General features: G+C 46.7%; 1 protein-coding gene across 2 annotated transcripts in view; it reads left to right on the top strand.

Moving 5' to 3' along the window:
• Positions 1-6,251: 6,251 nt before the first annotated feature.
• LOC137449277 (uncharacterized) overlaps positions 6,252-18,903 on the top strand; it is a 141,689-nt gene continuing 129,037 nt past the window's right edge. For both annotated transcript variants that reach the window (XR_010989344.1, XM_068154630.1), the window contains exon 1: positions 6,252-8,396. The gene's annotated coding sequence lies outside the window, so the exon portion shown is untranslated. The remainder of the gene's footprint in view (positions 8,397-18,903) is intronic.

Below are 18,903 nucleotides of genomic sequence, written 5' to 3'. Positions count from 1 at the left end.
GGGAGGAGAAAAAGAGTTGATCAAAAAATCTCGGCTTTGGTACACGTTACAACTGGTCTTTCCTCTCTTCCATTTAACATGGCAAACTGACAGGCTGTGAAATACATCCAGCTGGAAAGAAGATAATTTTGTTTTACTCTGCCCAATCTCATTTTTTGGAGCTGAATGTCCAGTTGTATATCTGTGTGAAACCTCCAAGCCCCTGAAGGCTTAATGCAGCAATATTGTATTTTTTAGTAGGCAGTTTATTGTCCACGTTACGTTTTTCTGTACCTTTTGGTCAGTATCCCAGTCTAGAGAAACCAAGGAGAAATTTAAGAAAAAAAAAGAACTCTCCCCTTAAATTTAGAGTCTACCAAAGCATTGGAGCAACTGGCACATTGACACAGTCTCTGCTCAGTGGAGCAGAGCAAACCAGTGGGTTTGCTCTTGGCGAGCACTATTCTCCTGTGCTGTAGAGCTGCTGCTCAGTGGGTGTTGGAGGTCTTGTCATCAAAATGCACAGGCTGAGCAACATGGTTTCTTAGCTCTTTTCAGACAGCTTTGCACTTTTACTCCTGTCTCATTCTGAAGTGGAATGTCCCCTGAGAAAACAATCTATTTCACAAGAAAGGAATGTTTTTCATCCTTTCCTAGCACTTCTGTAGCCCTTCTGCTTGTATGTCTGTCACAGGCCAGCATGATGCAGGAGGAGACCTTTCTAACAGCGAACAACCCGGTTCTTCTTTCACCTTTGACATTTTTACATTATCAAAAAGCTCTTGGCCATTCACCAAAAGTTAGCATTTGATGCTCCTTAGGCTTCCCCCCCCCCCCCCCCCCCTTTTTTTTTTTTCTGCACAGACTAAACATTCATATGTCATATCCTGTAGGAGCAGCTGTTTTAATGGATTGTGCTGCCAACAAAGACACTTGGGTTTAAGTGGCTGATCCTCTGTGACCATAACAGTTTTTAATGAAAGGTTTTGTATTCATAAGGCCACAATGTTTTTCATCCAGCTTTGGCTTTCGAAAGAAACACCACAAATGTGTTTGGATTGGGTGTGAAACATTGTGTAAATTCTGCAATACCAAGGTGGAAAATCTGTCCTTTCCTTATTAATAGACTAGATATGAAAAGACAGCCTAATGATTCTATACACTATGAATTAATCTGTTTTGCATGCACAGCAGGGGGAATATTTGAAATCAAAAGACATGCATGAAAGTAAATTAAATATGAAACTAAAGAAATACCTGTGTGTGTTTGTGTGTAGGTTTCGTTTTGTTGTTGGGTTGTTTTTTTTTTTAATTGCTGTATTGTTTTGATTTAATTTTAAATAGATTTAGTTTTCTTTCCCAACTCCTCTTCTCTGAAGTTGCTTGTACTCTGGGGCTGTGCATCCTGACCCCTGCAACATTCTGAAAGGAGCAGGCTGGGATACAGAAGCTACAAATTACTCTTGACAAAGGCAGAAATCCAGAGCCATATTTCAAAACTATTTCACTTCATGCTGCAGCCACTGCAGCATGAGGTTTGAGGCTGAGGAGGCCACAGCTTACTGCTGCAGTCAGGAAACAGTGAAAAGCTCCATCAGTGTTCAGGATGCAGCACAGTTCAGGCAGCTTGGAAAAATAAAGTATTATCACTGGTTACTGGATCCAAGGAGAAAACAGCTATGCATCGGTGATTGCCTTCTGGGAGAAATGGCAGATGACTGACAACTTTTAAATTGCCCTTTCATCGTGCCGTGTGAATGGCACATGGGGACTGAGGCTGCACCAGAGGCTCTTGCATCACAGATCATGCTTTCAGCAAGCTTTGCAGAAAAAAAAATGAAAGTAAACTGTTATTTTCAGCCTGAACAGTGAGCAAGTTCTCAGTATCTAAATGACAGCCCTTGAAGTAAGCTACAGGTGTTGAAGGAAGTGGTGGAGGTGACTCAGTAAATGTCACACTTCCCTCCAAGTCAGTTGTGATGTCCAAAAATAACATTTCATGTGTATCTGGCTGTTTGAGATGGCTCTGCCTTTTCATGAAACTCAAAACTAGTGCTGCTTGGCACATTCTCGATTTTGCACCACCCTGTCACAACTGTTTGCCTTTATCTTCCTGTCTTTGTTCTTCCCTTTAAAGCCAAAGATGTGACAACTGAAGTCCCCTGGGTCTCTAAAAACAAGCGTTAACCTCTTACGTCATCATTCCATTACTTTGATGCATTTTCTTAAACATTTATGCCCCTTGTCTGATGGATATTTCCTCCACTGTTTTAGTCCAACACATTTTTTTTTTTACAGCTGCTGTATTCAAGCATTGATGAGGCAACAAAACAGCTGCTGGGTTCAAGCTGGCAGAGTATGGTGCAATGGCAAAGAAAAAGCTTTTGTGTCTAACAGAGTGGACGTTCACATGCCGGTGTGTGCTATATGCAGGCAGTAAGAGAGGGCAACAAAACCCCACAGCCTCCTAGATTGTTTGAGGGCAACCAGTGCACCACAGCCCACCTCCTCAGTGGTAAGCAAGTGGGTGGTTACTGTCATGCTGGACTCTCTGGTCTTTATGGCTCTTGATGTGCCCATAGGCATGCTGGTGGGGAGGTGCTTCACAGTCTCTGGCTTGGTGATATGAGGACTTCAGCAACAATGCCAGTGTGGGATCATGTTGATCCATGGCCTGATAGCTGACCACTCCCCTGGGGAAAAGGGGAAAACTCTTACCCTAAATCAGAGGTGGTCAGCAGGGAGAAGATAGGCCAGCTCCTTACTGATTACACTGGTGACTAAGAAGTCCCAAGAAGAAAGAGGAAGGGAGGTTGGAGTACAAAGAATTCCTAAATGTTGTGTTAGGGTAGAAGAGAAAGTATGGGCAAATCATCCCAGATCCACTCTCCCTAAACACATACTTGGGAAGCCATGTGACACTGCAGCCCCTTGTTTTAACATGAACAGTCACCTTCTGCTTTCACAATGATAAGGTTTCATATCTTTCTTACAGCAGCTCTTTCCTGGAGCCACCTGGGCTACAGCCCAGCCAACTGCCGCCTTCTGCTGAAGGCTGGAACTGAGCTGGACAACCCTGTAACACCACCTCCACCCAGAGCCAGGCCTCGAATGGCTGCAGGTGGAGTGCTTGGGTTTGAGGCACACCTTCCTCCTCCATGGCTGCTGCCTGCAGAAATGCTGCAGCATTGACAAGAACGTTTTCTAAACATGTTCCCTCTCCTCCCTCCTTCTCAGCCAGTGCCTTCTGTGATTGTGCTTTGTGTCAGGGTGCCTGGATTGACCTGGGCTGTTTGTAGAAGTCAGCCGGTGTCTTGTGAGCAGGGGTGCTGGGGCTCTTCCACTTCGGTGCTAGTCTGATGTAACTTGCCCTAAGATGTGTTAGGTGGATGTAATATCGTCAGCCCTGAGTGCTTTGCCCTAGAGATCTGCTCTTACTGGGCTGTATGTCTTGCTTATATAGCCACAGCCTTTGTGACTGGGATAAGTGAACAAACCTCAGCTTTCCTGGTAGTGGCCATGGTCCAGCCTTCCGGGATGTTGTGGTACACTGGAATTACTAGCAGCCAACTTTAACACACCAAAGTGTGAATTCTGGAAGTTCAGCAGTGCTGGCAGAAACCCACAGTGCTCAGGTGAGGGAGATAGGCAAGATGGGAACCACCGCAGATACCCCAAAGCATGCCTTTGGGAGCTTGGTCTCCATTCTGTGTTGCAACTGTGGGGGCCACAACATTTTTGTACCTGATAGGCGTATGATAGAGGTCAGAGGGATCTTGCAGTCCTTGAAAGACCCAGGAGCACTGCAGTGAGGGGCACAGCAGAAGAACTTGGGGGGCAGCAGTCCCTAAGCTGTTTCCCTATGCCATGCCTGCAGTTCCCAGACAGGGTGCAGAGGTGTGGGAGGGCAGGCAAAAGGCACAGAGGACAGGTTTTGTTTCTGAACAGTTGTGCATCACAGGTGGTGGAGTTTATGTCTGTGGGTTGTTATAACCCTGTCCATACAGAAAACCGTGACAGTCTTGCTTCTCGCTTTTGTTGAAGGGTTTGTGTGTGTGTCTATTATGCATCACTTTTCCTGGCACGCAGAACAAGTTTTCAGAGCTTATGTTGTTCTGCTTCAAAAATTCCTACTTTTTGTTGACTTAGATCAAGGAACCCTTTGGAGAATAATATCACCTGAAACTCTAATACTGAGGAGTTTTTGATCATGAGTTTTGGATGGCTTCAGGGTCAGACTCACTGATTTACAAAGCATGTACACCTGCCCTTCAAAACTTGTAAAATATGGAAGCAATTTGTGTATGACTGGGAGAGGTTGTCTCATGCTTGAAGTTCCTGAGGCTTTTTACAGTTTCTTTCAAGCAGACCCAAACTGCTTATGAGGAGCACAAGGCTTTGGCCCTTTGAGTGCAGGAGAAGGTAGCTCTGAGAAGCAGTCAGCCCTAAAAGCATCTTTTTGCATGGACCCTTCACAGTGAAGGAGCCAGCACAGAGCACCCTGTCTGCCTCGCTATGTCCCGGCTCTTATATTAACAGGATCACGTTTGTACCCTTTCCAAGTGTCAATAGCAGGCATTGTCACAGGTAGATGACAGCCAAGTTTGGAGGTCTAGCAGCTCCCAGAGCAGCAGGGACAGGCTGTGCTTCTCTGACCTTTACAGTGGACTCAGCCCTGATGAGCCAGTCAGCCTGGCTCCCTCTCTGCTGAGTTTACAAGGTGGGCAGAACTAAAACATCTAGCTAGATCACTATGAAAAGGTCAAAGCAGTGCAGCTTGGTTGTGCTGGCAAGGGAATGGCAAAGGGGGATTTGGGGCTAATTCCTGGGACTCTGTGGATTGAGGGTGCCTCTTGGCTCCCAACACTGGCTATGGGGGCAGCTCTGGCTGCCACTCACCCTGGCATCCATAGGTCTGGAGGACCACCCTGGGGATTTGGCTGCTGGGGTTTCCTGCTGCGGGAGGCAGCTGTTGCAGGAGGTAATTTGGTGCTGCTCAGCAGGGCAGCAGATTCTCTCAGGGGAGCACATATAGCCCCTCAGTGGGCAGGTGCAGATGTGTGGGAACAGGGTTGGAGGGCACACGGGGATCCAGGTTGGTAATGGCAGCATGAATGGAAAGGCACACCAGGCTGCCAGCTATGATGGTGCTCAGCACAGCTCCCAGGAGGTGCTGTGGGAAGTGGCTTGGGGTCAGATCTCCTTGTGCTGGCTCAGGGTTTACATCAATCTCCCCAAAATACATGGAGCCCTTGGACTCACTTTTCCCTGACCGGTGGCAGTGAACCATCCCCAAAGGTTTCTGCCAGGCATGAGCTGAGCTGTAGGCTATAAGCAATATGACGTGCCTGCTGCCCTGCTTACAGGTATGACAATACTTAGCAGGACTTTGCATAACTTCTTGAAAGGAATGATTTGGCAAGAGGGAAGAGGAGATGCAAGATTTTCCCTTTATTTTAATGTTTGTTGTTTTTTTTTCCCCGCTAGGGAGGCCACAGCTTTACGAAGTCACCATTCATTTTAGCAGCCAAGGCAGCTGCACACAGCAGATTTGGTGACCGGATGCTGCGGTACAGTTGTGTGTGCAGTTGATGCAAAGCTTGGAATAAAATAAACACAAGCTTCCCTGGACAGGGCACGTCCGTTATTGCATGCATGCTGTAATTCAGGAACCAACAGATGTCTGAGCTTCATGCCCAAGCTAACAAGAGACACAAGAGGGGAACTGGTTCAGGGTTTGTGCACAGCTGCACCAGTCAGATGACTCTGTCAGCTGAACCTGCCCCAAACCAGCCCTGATTTTCATAGCAGGGAATCTGACCTTTGGTCACAGAAATACTGTCTTGGAAAGCTCTCTGAAAGCTTTGTAAAGAAGGGGAGTGGTAGCAATAATAGTTTAGGGCATCTCTGTAAAGGACTCTCCCTGCTGGCTGAGATGTGCTGCCCTCTTCCTCCACATGACTCTCACCAGTGGTATTCAGAGACATTCACAAGAGATGTTTTCAAGGGGTCTGGTCCAAGGAGTAATTAACATTTTATCTTGCATTTGTCCAGGGGTGACAGGGCATTGTTCTGCCTGGTGGTCTTGTTGCCACCTTTAGGTAAGCAGTGCAGCTTTACCTCTAGCATGGGTGGCTCAGAACCACAGCCAGCCTGTGGCTGTTTGGTGACTCGGGTGACACAAGTTAGCAGCTGCTACAGGATCCTGTGCAACAAAATCCATGTACGTTGGCAACATTGGCCCAAGCTGTGCAAGTTGGGCTATGCTTCTCACTGTCAGGGCCTCCTTGCTTGGAACTTAAAACTTGGGCTCAAGCTCTGCTTTCACATGGTGGGGTTGCCAAAGACTGTCCAAAAATAGCTCTGCAGATCAGTGTGGCCAGGACTCAACCACATCTCCAAACATAGCTGAAAAAGAGAACTGGAGAAGCCTGTGGATTTCCTTTCAACCTCCTCTGCCGTGGCTGGGCACACTCTGCTGCAGACCGTTGCAGCCACAGCTGAGTTGTTAAAATGCTCAGTCAGAGAGCCTGGAGCCACGTGTAGGCAGTGGTCTGGGGTGCCTTTCTTATACTTTGGGGAGACTGTGGGAGAAAGCAGGCTAGTTTCTGGGCTGTGCCTGTTGGGTATAAAACTGGGGAGTGTTTTCTTTTAAATGAAAATGCTGCCATATTCACCGATGCTCCTTGTCATTCAGAGTCCAGAGGGTAATTGTCTTTGCCTGCTCTGTAAAGTGATAGGAACTTTCCAATTGCAGGAGGAAGGGAGCATAGGTTGGTGGCTAAAACTCAGGATTGGCAACTTGGAGATATGAGCTCCATTAACCCATGGGCACTGCTATGTTGAGTTGTAATTACAGACAGCTATTAATTCTTTCCCCCCACCAGAAAGCACATGATGAAGGTTGAGAATGAATCCTGAGAAGACACATGTTGTCAAAGGGACCTCATCAGGCAATTCTGCAGAAAAGGCTGACATTGTGCAACACTTATCTGTAAAAATCTGTGACTCGTTCCCTGAGGGTGGTCACATAAAGAGGTGTGGTGTTTGCAGCAAAGCCCAGTCTGTAGCTGTGGCCCCAAGGGAATCATAGCTACTCCCACCAAATATGACTTGGTTCAAGACCTTTTCCCCATCCTTTACAGCAGCATGTTAAGTTTCATAGCTTAACTTCAAACAAGCAGCACAAACGCCGATCAAAGTAGCAGGTGGAAAGCCACCAAGTTGCTTGGGTGACCATAAGGAAATAAGGAGATCAGCATATGGAATAATAAGAAGAATGTGCCAGAGTTTGTGATCACATAATTTGTTTGCAGTGAGTCATGGTCTTCCACTTTCACACATTCCCCTCAACCTCCCGCACAGTGATGCACTGTCTGTCTTTGTGGTGTTTTGTGAAACAACCCTGTCTCTTGGCTTTCCTGGACAGTCCTCTTTTCCCTTGCCTGCCCTGGTGATCCTGCAACTCAAACACGCCTGCAGTATCGTTTCATTAACATATCTGATTTTTAATGTTTCAGTGGTATTTACTTAAATCCTGCGCCCACACTGATGAACAATTCACTCCTTTTACCAAGAAGGGTCTAATGGAAGGGGTGTTTCATGAAGGAACAAAAGTTTGGAAAGAGGGGAAAAGTCAAATGAGTGCAAACACCGATCAAAGCTCTTCCCTTGCTCAAAACAAATACTAAGAAAACTTGCTCAGTGGGTCATGATGAGCTCATTCAGTCCACTCAATTACTGGAAAAATCTTCCACTCTGAGAAGTGTGCATGTGTTTGTGTTGAGTCAGAACCTGGCACAGCAGCTTCAGTGCACATTTTTATTATAAAAGAAGTCCCTTTGTCTTTTGCAACCCTAAAAAAACTGTGTGTTTCATCTTTACATAGAAAATGTGGGGACTGTAATGTTACATTTCACTTGGGGAGGTGACATCTTTGGGCCTAGGGTGGGTCAATATTCCTACCTGCAACATTTCAGCATTGTGAATATTTTTATTTACTGTCCAGCAACCTTTCATTTAATATATACATAACAATGTATGAAAAAGTTGCAGGTGCACACCTGCACGTGCTCCTACATGGAAGTCACAGTTTAAACAGTTTGCTGAAAGCACAGCGAATTTTTTTCAGCTGAACTTCTTGGCATATTTTCAATGCAAAGCTGGCAGCTATTGTATAATGCCTTCAGCCTACACTATGGGGGCCTCAGAGAAAACAATGTGTTTGGAAAGAGTGAGAAAACACAGTCACAGACACCATAGAGCTATGCTGGGATGGGCACAGCAGCAGTTGTGGGGAGAGGTCGTGGTCAAATATGCCATTTCAAGCAGAATCTGAGATGAGGATGTGTTCTTAGCCACAGGAAGAAGATTGCCTTTGAACGGTTAATCATGCAACATCAAGAGAAATACATACTGTAAGTCCTCATGGTTTCTGTTTCCAACAGCTTTTTTCCTTCCTCCGAAAAGACTTGCATACATTTTGGTGCTGCTCGTTCTCAATATGGTGGCATCTGCACTCTAGCTTTGTTGATGAGAAGCTGGAGGTTCTCCAGGTGATATGAGCCATAATTTGGTCACAGTTAACCTCCCTGTGCCTCCTTTTGGGAGGCAAGCAGACAGAGAGAATGAGGGGGGGAAAAAATGTCCTGCTAACATCAATGAAGACCACACCATACTGGATAATATTACTGTGTACCTCAGCCACCCACTCCCTTTAATTTACTAGAAACTAAGCAATCTGTCTTGAAACCTATTGCTTCCAGCATGTTTGCACTGTTCTCCCTTGACCAAAGGCTATTAATTGTCAGGAGTTTGAAAGCTACCTGATTCCTTGTTCAAAGCACTGAGACAAGAGGGGATTTCCGTGAGTAATAATTTCAGTCTGTGCCTGTGCAGCACACCGTAGGCTAGAGTAAATTGATCCAGCTGCTTGCAAGACTAGATGGAAAAGTGCCCGGGGGGGGCCAGGAGCACATCACCAGATGGAGCTGGATGCTGTTGTCATCACATGGGGCTCCCCAGCTGCTGGGCATGCTTAGGCTCGACTTCCACCATGAGCGGGGAGTGCTCAGCCTTCCTGTCTGTGCTGACTTGCAATGTGAGGCAAATTCACCAGCACATGTTGCAACGTTTTCTCTTGTAATATAAAGGATAATTTTAGATTAGACAAAACTGCCTTCCCCCCCCCCTCCGCCCTCCCCCCCCTTTCCTTTTTCTCCCTGCTCAATGTCCTCACCATGCTGACTCCAGTATTTCATGCATGTATTTTGCTCGGCAGTAGTCTTCTCTGTGACAGAGACTATAAAAGCTTCCAAGAGGCCAGCTACCTCTAACAAATAATAAAAATTGGCAGGATTAACCTGTAACCCGAGGCAATGAAAACAGATTCCACTAGCCAGATGGCAGAGTTCAAAGATCCACTCACTTCCTGGTGAAGGTTGCACAAGTTAATTTTTATCCTTGTTAAAAAGAAGTAAGAAGTGAAAACATACCAATAAAATGCGTGCTGCTTGCTATCTCTGGTTTTAATCACATTTATTTTATTCTGTTGTGTTTTGCTATTAGAGATCTCTTCTGGAGATGTTTAAATTCTGCTTGAGGATTGTTTGTAATTTTGCTGGGGTATTTGTGTGATCAGTTCAATTCAGTAAACTGGAAGAAGACTGCTATATAGGAAAAACTAATTAACATAGCAGGAATGCAATTCACTTACTTTTTTTAATGAACACTTCAGTTAGAGTAGGAGAGAGAAAAGATGATGCCCTAGATTAGGCCTCTAGTTCCTTGCAGGAGTGCTTTGGGCTAGCAATGTGACAGTGGCCACCCAGTGCAAGCTGGGCACAAGCCAAGTGCGCTCAAAGGGTCTAGGGGCTGCCTGAACCTGAGCCCTCCAGTGAGTTCATGTAGGCAGAGCTTAATGCAAATAAGTTGCAATGCCATCGATGAGGTCATCAGAGCATTGGCTGTGCAGTGGTGGGGCAGGAACAGTAGAGAAAGGCAACCTCTGAGTGCTGACACTGTGTGCTGGGAATAAGGAATAGGGAATGGAGGCTTTCCTTCTGAGCTGCAGAGGAGCTTGCTTGGCAAGGGAAAGTAATTTTCTAGAGGGGAACACTGCAGCAGGGACATGGGATGTGGTTTAGAGAGTGACAGAAATGGGACTCTCGCAGGAATGCCCCATGAAACACGGCTCCCATGGCAGGGCCAGAGAGCCAGTGCTTTTAACAAACAACAAAACCACTCCACTTCTTTATCTTTCCTATTAGTCCCCTCTGACAAAGCCAACATGCCCTGTGCGGAGCGGCTGAGGGAGCTGGGGTTGTTTAGCCTGGAGAAGAGGAAGCTCAGGGGAGACCTTATTGCTGTCCACAACTACCTGAAGGGAGGTTGTAGCTAGGTGGGGGTTGGTCTCTTCTCCCAGGCAACCAGCAACAGAACAAGAGGACACAGTCTCAGGCTGCACAGGGGTAAGTTTAGGCTTGATCTGAGAAAGACGTTCTTCACAGAAAGAGCGACTGCCCATTGGAATGGGGCTGCCCAGGGAGATGGTGGGGTCAACATCTATGGAGGTGCTTAAGAAGAGACTGGATGAGGCACTTGGTGCCATGGTCTAGTTGATTAGTTAGGGTTGGGTGACTGATTGGACTTGATGATTTTGGAGGTCTCTTCCAACCTGGTGGATTCTGTGATTCTGTGACAGTATTGCAGCACAAGGGACCTTAACCGCACCCCTACCGAATCAGCCATAGTAAATTCAATAGAGAGAGAGAAGAGGGTATGTTAATCTGAGAATGGCTCTTAGTTCTTCCTCTTCTGGGCCTGGCCATACAACTTTCTTCACAAGTGTTAAATGTGAGAAGAAAGGCTGCAAAGTGTAAGGTTTAGATAAGTGTGCCTTGATGTCATGTGGCTGTCATGAAGCATACACAAAGGTAAATGGCTCAGCCAGCAGATTGCAGAAGCAAGAGAGGAGGAATAAAGTTCATGGGTTGTTTTTGTGATGGTTTGTCTTCCCTTGCCAGCTCAGCCATTAATGAAAACAGAAGTTGAGCTGCTGGCAGGGTTTTGGAGCAGGCTGCAGGTACCCTTCAGGAGAGCAGCACTGGGAGTTCCAGGCAGGGAGTTTATGATTAATTTTGCAGGCATTTATTGTGCAATGTGAGATGGCCACCAGCCAGCTCAGAAGTTAAGCCAGAAGATGACTGTCAAATGAAACTGTTACGTTTGGCAGATATTTCCAAAGCTGCTGTACAAAATAAGCATACTGAAGCTGATTTCTGGAATTTTCAGGCCCTTTGTACAGCATTTTCTTGTACAGCAGTCTTCTTCATTTTGCCCTTTTAGGCAAAAGAATTAGGTTTGAGTTGCAGCGTGCATGGATTTTAGGTCAGGACTTATACTACAGGCAGCCCTCTCCATGCCTTATCAGCAAACCTTTCCTGGTAATTCCTCCTTTAATAATCTTACCAGGAACTAGCTCTGCTTCACTTTGCTTTCTGAAAACAAAATCGTGTTTTCTTTGACAAGACATTTTAGCCCAGATGAAGGTGAGGAGGAGATGAAAAGGCTGGTGGTGTGAAAAAGCCCTGCCCGTGCAAGCAGATTGCAATAGAAATTTCCTTCTTGTGTGGCTTACCCTAAGCTAAGGTCAGTCAGTTAACTAACTCTGTTTGGACACCATCTGGCATGAATATTTCAACAATAAAGCTTAATGTATAACCAAGGGCTTTTTTTTCCTTCTGTGTCAGCAGTTGGCAAGAAAATACTGTAAATAAGGCTCCCCGTGAGTAAACAGATATGTGTGGAAAGAGGAGGGGAGCACCACGGTAAGCAATTTTGAAATTCATGCCAGCCTTACTTCAAGTGATAAGGTTATTTGAGTAACCTGCAAACCATACGGATGCCCAGGTTTTAAAAACAGGAAAGCATCTTGTTTAAAAACCTTCTGAGGCAAGCTGAGTGCTTAGAAAAGAAACCGGCCTTGCGGTTAAGTGATTGCACTTCCTTATTGATATCAGGACTGAAGAGGTGCAAGGCCTGACGGGACAGCAGTGCTGCGGGCAGCAAGCAGGACGGCTGTGCTGACCACATTTGCAGCCGGTCAAGGGGATTTCTGGAGGGATGAGAAATCGCAAAGTTTCTCTTTTCATTTCCTCTTTGGGTGAATTGGAAGGGGTTTTTTCTCACTCTTTTTCAGTAATGTAGTAAGAATAAGACATCCTCAGATGATGCTGTTTCTGAGCTTGCCCTGTCCTCGGCTCCCAGTGGATGGGACCCTGCTGTGGCCTGTGCTATGCTGGATGCCTGGCTCCTGGCCCTGCCACCCCAAGCACCTAAACAGGGATGCCTTTGGGAAGGGAGAACACAATGTTTTTCAGGGAGGTTTAAATAGGGACATGCAGAATTTATTGATGTCTTTGGAAAGCCTGATGGATACATTTCTCCACAGATAACCCAAAGCTGTATGATTTCTGTTTGACCTTTGTTTTGGGTAAAGAAGATCAGCCCACAAGATGTGAAGTTATGTTTCCACACAAGAGCGAAATGCATACGCCTGGGTGCATGTGACTGTCAGTGTACACGTGCCTTGCTGAACACAGTGTGACCCCTGCTCGCACTGGCAGCACACTCCTTGGGGATTTACAGAGCTGGTGCCTAGAAAACACAAGCCTTTCTTACCTGAAATGACATAACTGACACAGTTCCAACACATACTATTATTATTTATTAAACAAGGGTCAAAGCTCAAAGCTGGGACACAGGCTTTATCTTTCCCAGTGTGCATATTTTCCAGCGGGGCTGTGCTTCTTCCTGCTGAGCTTGGGTGCATTGGTTCTTCAAGCACGTGGGGTTGGGCAAGGACCCGAATAGGACCCTTGCCAACGGGATGGCTTTTCTCCTCATGGAAGCGGAGGGGATATTTCAGTCCCGCATGGGTTCTCCTCCTTACCCACCTTAAATTCCAGGATATCCACCTCGGCTGGTTTCCTCACTGATGGCAAAAGCTGTGCCAACCACAGTAAAGTTACAGTAGAGATGTCTTTGATTGCTCTTTGACAGATATGTCAGCGGCTTCTCAGTCAACTTGCAGCAAAGAAAATGTCTGAAAAACTTTCAGAAATTAATTTAACCAGACTTGGAGCAAAATTTCTTTGGCTAGAAATTCAGGCTCCAGCCAACACAGCAGACTTTTGCCAACTCATTGCCTTGGTCCTAGAAGCCAGCAATGAATAGAGAGGAAAAAAAGGATTAAAAAATCCCCTCCATTGCCCCTTAGATTTAATTGTGCTTTATGTAAGCCTCATAAATCCTGCCTAAATCACGTCATCAAGCCACAGGGAAACTGAAACCTTGCCCAAGGCAGGATCCAGCAGGGCTGCTCAAGCTAGAAGGGTTACATTCAGGGACAAGTTCAATGCACTGCAATCTTGTTTTGAGTGGAAATGTGCTTTCCTCTGTGTGTGTCAGAGAGGCACCTGGGTGCAGGAGACAGTCCTGCCTTTTTCCTCTTTGAATGTCAGAAAAGCTACAAGAGGAGGAGTGGCACAAGTGGAGGAGAAGCACACATCCTCACCACCACCCCTGGAGAGCCTTTCAAGTGTTTTTCCTCTTGTGCTGCAGCAATGGGGAGCAGGAAGGGAGGGACAGGGACTTGCACTGCACAGGCCCATCCAAGCACTTTATTTTTTTCCTTTGGGCATCAGACAGGCAGAGGGAGGTGGATTAAAAAGCAAAGATGTCTAAAGTGAACTCCTGAGGGTTTTCTTCCCCTTCTCTCTTGTGGTGCTTTGTTACAGTTCTTTTGCATGTAACCCTCAGCCAGGAAGAAGAGGGTTCCAGCTCGGATTCTTGCTGCCTCTGATGTGGTCCCTCAGTCACAGCTTCCCCAGATGCAGGGCAGGTGATGCCCATCTGGGACATCAGCCACATATTCCTAGGTGAAACCAGGGTGACCCCAGCCCAGCCAGCCAAAACATCACCATCAGTATTCCATGAGAGGGGGTGTGCACAAGAGGGTCTGCAAGGTTCCAGCAAGCACATTTTTTGTCCTTTCACCTGTGGAGGTGAGAACAGGGTTTGCCTTGAAGGAGCAGCTGATGCTGTGCAAGGGCACGGTTGCATGCCCTTCAGAGGGGTGTCATGTCACACCCCATTGTGCACCTCCCTTCGTCTCTGCATCCATTAGCCCTGAAGTGCTCTCATAGCCCTTCATCTCTCCAGAGTGGATAAAGCTAGCAACAGCATGCTTTAATAGGAGCTGAGCTACTGCCAGCAGCATTTAGTCACCCATCCACAGACTGCAGCACAAGCTGAAAAGGTTTGCCTTCCCCACCCCCTCGTCCGACCTCAAGCAGTAAAATATGTGTGAAAACACAAGGGGATAAGGCTTCCCCTACCAAGCATGGAGCTGAGTCCCCTCGGTTCTGCAAAGTCCCAGCACCCTGACCTTTGCCTTTGGTCAGGCTTTTTTCAGACTCATCATTATTTTGGCTGCATCTGTGCTGCAGAGGAATGCAGGTGTTTCCTCTGTTCCCACCAGCATGCCCGTGCTCTGATTTCTGAAAGGCTGGGGAGGCTGCTCATGCGTGTCCTGTCATGCTCAAGGAGGCATTTGAGGAAAATGTGGATGCAGTTCAGGCAAATGACCAGGGAAACGATGCATTTGCAGGCACTTGTGTGAAATTGTAATTTAAGCAGGCTACGTGCTGAGCTTGCTTGAAAATCTGGTCCATGGATTTCTATTTGTGGGTTGTTTTTCTGAAGTTAAGGCAAACAACTTGTTCCTTATTTGATCTGTAATAACCTGAACTGGTTCCCTTGGAAAGCTTATTTATTCTCCTTGGCTGCTGAAGTGGATGCTGAATTTTGAGCATCCTGAGAAAAGATGATGTGCATATGGGTTTTTTTGTTGCCAAAGCTTTTGTTGGACAATTATGAGACTCATTTATATAGCTGTTTATGTATTAAAATTGTTGGGTTGCCTAGAGCTACGGATAAGCACTCCTTGTTTGACATATCTCTAAATAAATATGGAGGCACGTTATTAATGGATACAGCTTTAAAAGCAAACACCCAGAGATGCACTTACAATAAGGGGAGGAAAAACCAAGGTTACATCATGTTGCTAGAAGCCAATTTCTTTGTTTTCTAAAATGCTTCTTTGTAGGGCACAGATGATTTTTTGACTCATTCAGTGTTTGAGCATCCAAAAAGTCTTTTGGTTGTTCCAGAATTCTTTCAGCAGCATCCCAAATGGCATTAACAGACAATTAAAATATTTTACTGTCCAGTGTATCCTTTGTCCCTGATGGACGCATGTTCGATAGGGAGGTTTTGGAAGGAGTGTTTTTGTATTTTTAGAGAACTGTGACTGTGTCCCTGCTGAGAAAGGAATCAGCGTTCTGAGGCTTTTCAAACCACATCATTTTGCAGTCTCAAGACAAGTGGCTGTCTTGGGCTTGTCCACGTGTATGAGTGCAAAGTGTACCTATGAGTGAGTGCCATGGGTCACCAGGAGAAACTGGAAGACTACTGTTCCTGCTCTCATGCTGCTAATCCTTTAGGATTTGCCAGCTATGGCTGGCAAAAGGAAAGATCTCCTAAATGTATACCTGGTTCCCAAATTGCAATTATAAACTGGCTTGTGGACTGTGGCTCCTCTGCTGCACCCCTTCCTCTGTATAGCAGTGTCCCTGCCACTGTGCCACCTCCTTCTTCCCAGACTGCTCAGGCTTGGAGCCAGAAGCTTCAAGTTAGAGCTTGCTCATGACCCTGCTGTTTGCTTTTTCAGCCCCATTAGGAACTGGTTGGGTTTTCTTTGGACCTGAAAGGTGCAAATTCAAGCAGGGCTGTGACCAGAGACAGGTTGTCCTGCCTCTCTACAAGGATTTGAAACAGAAGTTCGAACTGCAAGTTGGGTCAAGAGCTGACGGCTGGTGTCCCTCTTTCCTCTCTGCAAAAAGGTTGATGCTTTTGCTGCCATTCATGCCCTGAGCCAACAATCTGCAGTTTGGGATAGAGAACCCACTGCCAGCTGCCTCTTCCAGGGGGCAGCCACCTTTCAGTTCAGACCTCCACATTCAGTGAAACCCATGTGATGGCATCTGGGACATGGGACTGAAAAGTGCCTGCCCATCTTCCTCAGGGAAGTGATGGTGCTCTCAGGGCTGTGGGTGTATTGTGCCTTGACAGGTTTGATGGCTGCATCCCTACACTCAGTGGCTCTGTGACACTGTTCTGCCAGCAAAAGCCTGTAGCACAAACCTAGCTGTAGGCTGTATTTTGTTGTGGGCATGCACTAATTTTCCCTGGCACACCTGCTGTGCCCTGGGGGCAGGCCGGGACCCTGAGCCTTCCCACTGTGCCCAGAGCCAGAGCACAGCTGAGTGCAGGGATGCTGGCCCAAGGAGAGTGTATGGCTGCATGAGACCCCTCCTGCTTCTCACCAGCTTTGGTCTCAGTCCTTATTGCTCACACAGTTAAAAAATAAATACTCTCTGCTTTGAAAGCTATTGAAGGATCAGCCTGGCCAGATGAAACAGTAAGACACCTCTTAGTGTGGGCACTTGGGAGGCGTGCTAGCTAGCTCAGCCCTCAGAGTGGGTGGTGAGGCTCCTTGTGGCTCCTTTGACTCCTTCCTTTGACACATGAGCTGCCAGGCTTAGGGCTGGTGGTTCTCCAGAGGATGGAAATGGGGCAGGCCTCATTGTTGCCTGCTTAACCGGCCCCTTCAAGTGGCTATCCTCCTTCCTATGTGGTTGTTTTTATAATGATCTCATCTGTAGGCGGGAAAATTGTTCTCTTCCTCACCTGATGAAGCTCCTGCAGGCTAGGAGGGTTTTGGCTAGGGCAGTCCTGTTTGTTTGCTCTAGGAAAGTGTCCTGTATTCACCTACCATGGGGAGGGTGTAAGCACAGCAGCTGGCATTGCTTTTGTCCCCTGTAGTGGCCACTGTCAGAGCCAGAGCCAAAGCTTCTCATACTGCTGTCATCTTCTGGAAACACATCTCAGTATCATCCCAGCTAGTGCCACAGGCAGGGGTGGTTCCCCAGCCCGACCCTTTATTCCTCCCCAAGAGGCACAGCCCTGTGGCTGGGCAGCTGCAGGAGAGTCACTGACCCAGCCAGACATGAGCATCCCCCTATGAACAGTCCTGGCCATGACATCTCTTCTTTGGTGGTTCGAAGCAGCAGCTTCTCCCTGCAGGGCTGGGATCCCACAGGCTGTGGCCTTGCACAGAGGTGCAGCACATGGTAGAAGGGAAAAGACTGAAAGAAGATAAAAGAGTTAACAAAAAGTGCATCCCGATTATGATGCTGGATGGGACAGTGCTGCCCCAAATCTTTATTCCATGTCACTTACCTGTGTTGTGGGGATGTGGTGAGATTGCAAAGGGGACTGGACTGAGCACTCATGGGCTGCATGGAAGGTGTGTGTGTGAGTTGGTCTCTGCTCAGCTGCCACTTGGATTTCAAAGCACCATGAGACTGGCAAGAGGCCATGACACCTCCAGCAGCACTGTGCCATCAAAATGAGAGCTCCCATGGCACCTCTAACCCAGCTCAGGGAGAAATTATTGCCAAAATAGAGGCCAAACTCTGGGGGGTTTTGCAATCCACTGCCTGCAACCACCTAGAATTCAGTTGTCTTGAATATTCGACTTCTGCCCCCAGCTCTCTGCCAACCAGTATGGCAACTCTCCCAAGGAAAGGGAACAGAGCTGGCTTTCTTTGATGTGCTTTTAAACATTAGCTATGTCCATCTCAGCAGGCAGCCACTTTCCATCTTCTTTGCTGCACGCTTCTCCACATGCACCAGAATGCTTGTGGTGCAAGGCATGCATTCCTTATGTTTTTCAAATGGGCAAGCAAAATTGCATGGTATCAAGCTGAATATATTTCACTTTTTGTTAATTTGAAGACTTCCACTACATGGAGGAGTTTTGGGAGGTGATGAAGGAGACAGAAATGTTGGAAAATAAGGGAAGCAAGAATAAAAGGGCAGGCTGGGCTGATCAAACTCCAGCCAAAAATATCTCCAAAGCAGCAAAGCAGAGATGGATAAGAGATTGCCAGTGAGTCAGTGGGATGGAATGGCAGCATTGTCTGTTGTTTAAGCAAAGAATCTGTAATGGAAGAAGATTAAGTGCCAGGGAACTAATATCCCTCTGCAGCAATTGTTTGATCCCTCCCTCCCCCTCAGAAAAATCAAGTTGCTGCTGGCTAGCTTGCAAGTAGAAAAAGCCAGCCCAAAACCTCATCTAGTCTCTTGTGCCAATAAGCGCATCTGTCGGTGTGTCAGTGTTGATCTGCCTTCAGTACATGCCACATGCTCGTTTCTTTACACAAGATGGGCTGGAAGGGCCATTAACTAGATTAGAAATTCTAAGACACAATTAAAAACCATGGTGCTTCTTTGCTTTAATCTTCTCTCGTTTAGCTTCCAGGCTTGTTTTCTCTCTGGCCTGACACAGTTCTAAGTTGTTTGGCGGTGGTAGGGTATAATTACACAAATGGGGCTGGTTTCTAAACTGTGTAACATCATGCATTACCTTGGTAGCAACACACAGGTCCATGAGGCTCCCAAAAGAAAGAGTAACCCCAACAGCAGGCAAAACAATAGGTGAGTTTATCACTTGTGGGGGAGAAGGTTTGAGTCTGTGCAACCAAGGAGAAATTTACTGTCCAGTTACAGATGTTTGTTTTTTTTTAAGAAGAGAAAGGAGACTTTTGGTATAGTTGTTCACAATGCAGCTGTACATATGTAGACCTATGGCAGCTGGAGGTACATGGGAAGGAGAATGACTGAAAGGTTACTGGTTGTCAGTATTGCTCAGCAGGATTCATGCCCTAGCAGCCTAAAGAAGAGGCCCCATGCCAGCAGCCAGGGTGGCTGTGTCTCTGTCAGTCCCATGCAGACCAT

Source organism: Melanerpes formicivorus, unplaced genomic scaffold (assembly GCF_026170545.1).
Source record: "Melanerpes formicivorus ecotype bairdi unplaced genomic scaffold, bMelFor1.0.p_v2 SCAF_2, whole genome shotgun sequence".
NCBI classification, from domain to species: domain Eukaryota; kingdom Metazoa; phylum Chordata; class Aves; order Piciformes; family Picidae; genus Melanerpes; species Melanerpes formicivorus.
This window is presented reverse-complemented; position numbering and strand designations above follow the sequence as displayed.